This window comes from Phocoena sinus, chromosome 14 (genome assembly GCF_008692025.1).
Source record: "Phocoena sinus isolate mPhoSin1 chromosome 14, mPhoSin1.pri, whole genome shotgun sequence".
Taxonomy (NCBI): Eukaryota; Metazoa; Chordata; class Mammalia; order Artiodactyla; family Phocoenidae; genus Phocoena; species Phocoena sinus.
Window position 1 is genome coordinate 31,663,557 of NC_045776.1, and position 3,553 is coordinate 31,667,109.

Sequence of the window (3,553 nt, forward strand, 5' to 3'; positions counted from 1 at the left end):
CCCCTGCTCACAGTCTGTGGCCAGCACTGCCTGTGCCCCCTCTGCTCTGCACTCCAACCCACTATCAGCTGCCTTTCCATGTCTTTGTTTTTGTCTTAGATCTACATTTGTATTCGTTAAAATGCTCATCATCAGTCCTTTGCTGAGGTTTTCCCATTTATCTATTGATTGAATGAAGCTAATCTAGTAAATTCTTCATGGAGGGCTCATGGGCAGAGAATGTTTTACACTGCGTATGTTTAAAACTGTTTTTTTTAAGACTTGGTATTTGACAAGCACATTAGCTGGCAATAAAAATCTGTTTTCATAGCTTCATTCATTGAGATTTATTATTGTAAAGTTACTCAGTTGTTGCCTTTCCTTGTGTGTTGTTTTTAAAAAGTCTAATGGTCTTGTAAATTATTTGATTTTTTGCCTGGAGGCCTTGATAGACTTTTGGATTTTTTTAAGTCTAATAATTTTAATAGGATACACCTTGGAGATGATAATTCTGGGTTAATTTTCCTAGGTCCCTAATGGGCCTTTTCAATATGTAGATTTTACATTCTTTTATTTCTGGAAAGTTTTGTTCAGTTATATTTTTAAATATTAATTCTGTTCTATTGTTTAGTTTTCCTTTTCAGGGACTCTGATTGTACCTATGTTATTCCCATTTTGTCTACCTTCCATGTGCATTACTTCATTTTTGGGTTTTTTACCTCTTTTCTTATCTCATTTTCATTTTGTTAGTTATTTTCTTGACTTTCTTCAACAGTCTTCAGTTGAGAAATATTTCTGTATTTCTTCTATTTTGTTCCTGAGTACAATCAACTCATTTTATTGCTTCCAGGGTTTTGTTTCTATTCTGATTCAAAGTGGTGATCTACTTTAGCATCTATAATTTTCTTCTGCTTTATTTTTCTACTTTGAAAAAGAGTTTTGTCAGTCAAGATGTGCTAAATCATATTTTCTGTTATGTTATGGTAATTTTGACTAGATTTATCCAGTTTCTTCTGTTCATTCTGTGGATTTGGGGTGGTTTACAAGATTAATGTTTACAATGGCATATTCTGTCACTGGTCCAAAGTTTAGATACTTTAGTGAATTTTTGTCTTTTTTGCACGTGTATTTGGTTGAGGGTAGAACTGTGTTTTTCCTCTTTTGCTTTTTCTCTTTCCACATAATCACCAAAGATCCTTCTCCGTCACTTTTGTCCTTTCTTCCCCCTCCCACCCATAAGTTCTACAGGGCTGTGATTTCAAGTAGTACATACTTGTAAATGACTTCTTTGTCATGCATGCTCTGATCTACCAAGGCACATTGTTAGTATTTTCTGACTTAAGAGTGAATGTAATCTTTCTGGCAGTGTTTTGGCTCAACTTTAGTCCTGTCATCAGCTGTCTTCTTCTTTCTTCTCTGCGCTTTTGCTTAGACTGCTCTTGCTTGACCTCAAACTCTTATGATATAATGGAAACATAAGAGGTCATTTTGTGATTTTTCTTCTGCTTTTTTCTTATTTCTTTTTTGGTTCCATTTATTTATTTATTTATTTGGCTGCATTGGATCTTAGTTGCTGTGCACGGGCTTTCTCCAGTTGTGACAAGTGGGGGCTACCCTTCATTGTGGAACATGAGCTCTAGGCATGCGGACTTCAGTAGTTGTGGCTCCCAGGCTCTAGAATGCATGCTCAGTCATTGTGGCTCATGGGCCCAGAATGCAGACTCAGTAGTTGTGGCTCACAGACTTAGTTGCTCTGCAGCATGTGGTACCTTCCCTGACCAGGGCTTGAACCCATGTCCCCTGCCTTGGCAGGCAGATTCTTAACCACTGAGCCACCAGGGAAGTCCAGTTCCAGTTATTTTTAAATTAAGTGATCTTCTAAGTACATTGAGTGTGTCCTTCATGTGTAGTTTTAATTGTCTTGCTTTTCTCTATTATTCTATAGGAAATAGTGTGGGATGTGGACTTAAGCATTACTAGTTTTCCAGCTACCATATTTGCTTCTCTTTTCCATTAGAAACCAGAGTTGAGACACTCCCTACAGAAAGTATCTAGAAGACATTACTCAAATGCTCCAATAAAAAGCACATTTAGCAATGAAGACTGTAGCTTCTTTACGAAGGTAGCTTCCAAGTTCAAACTTGGAAGAGGCCTTAGTAATTATCTGGTATGACCAGAAATTAGAAACTTAAGTAAATAAAACAACTCTTTAAAATTGTCACAGATATTGACTGAGTCATTACCAGAAGCCAGGTCTCCTGATTCTCAGTCCAGTGCTGCTTTTTGGGTTTTTTGTCTTGTTTGTTTTTTAATATTCAATGCATATTCATTTACTTTACTCTTACAAAAAAAATTGCCCACCCCTCTGCCTCATCTCCCTAAAACAATTTAGTTTTACAAACATCAAGAATTGTAAACTAAATGAAGATAAACAATTGCAGAACAATTATTTTTCAATGTAGCTGTCATAATTACTAGAGTTTAAATCTCCTAAAAGTGACCAGTGTCCAGGCAATTTATAAGGAAATCCTGCTTATCAGCCAAAAGGAAAATTCCATATTACAAGTTAGCAAATTCTAGTACAAAAGTAGTCTGTGTGATGGAATAATCTTTTCTTTTAAAAATATGGAATGCTTCATGAATTTCTGTGTCACCCTTGCTCAGAGGTCATGATAATCTTCTCTGTATTGTTTCAATTTTTTACCTATGTGCTGCTGAAGTAAGCACCGGTTTTGTTTATCATGCCTTAATGCCTAGTTTGCATGAGATATAATTCCAGCAAGTGTTTTGAAACATTGAAAATGATTATCGACCTATATTTCCACATTTATACCTTGGTGGGCCTTTGTGGACTCATGAAATAGATAAGTTTTTAGATCCCTTTAACATTCCTTGTCTTTCTGACAGTACATAACGCATCATCATATTGTGCAATAGAAGCCCAAGAACACCTATCTCATTATAAATATGCTAATTGACACAAAAGAATTTGGATTTTGATGTAATCATACAGAAATTTCTCTTCCATTATTAAAAAAAAATGAGTAAGTTTACATATATGAAGATAGGGTAAAGACTGACAAAGATGGACTTTTCAGCTCTAACATACTTGAGCCTCTTTTTAGTACAGGATTTAAATCTAAGATGAAATAAACAGATTGGCACTTATTTGTCACTACCATCACCTATGGGTATTACATACATTGCTGCACACTGCTTTGCTTTAGAAGGGAAGAAGGTAAGACCCTGTCTTTATAAACTGGTTTTTATATAAGTGACATTTTCTCAAAGTTGTCAGCATTTAATTTTCCACTGACACACTTACAAGTTTTCATGAACAGTTGAATGCAAAGTTGACAGTAACCCTGAATGAAACATGGTTTCCCTATTAAAACCTTTGGTACCAAGACAATGGCAAGTAATAAAAACTTACCACTGGTCCATTTCCACAGTGAAGTTTCTCACTACAAACTCACCAACAACTTTTGACCTCTGAACCCAAAGATCATCAATTATCCAGCTTACAGAGGTAGAATATAGTGAACGAGCAGCATCATTTGGCTGTCACCAAGTT

The 3,553-nt window shown here is 35.7% G+C and overlaps 1 non-coding gene across 1 annotated transcript; it reads right to left on the reverse strand.

Moving 5' to 3' along the window:
- Positions 1-2,598: 2,598 nt before the first annotated feature.
- LOC116739391 lies at positions 2,599-2,706 on the reverse strand. The gene has a single exon (XR_004345568.1). It is a non-coding gene; the product is annotated as a U6 spliceosomal RNA (small nuclear RNA).
- Positions 2,707-3,553: the final 847 nt, after the last annotated feature.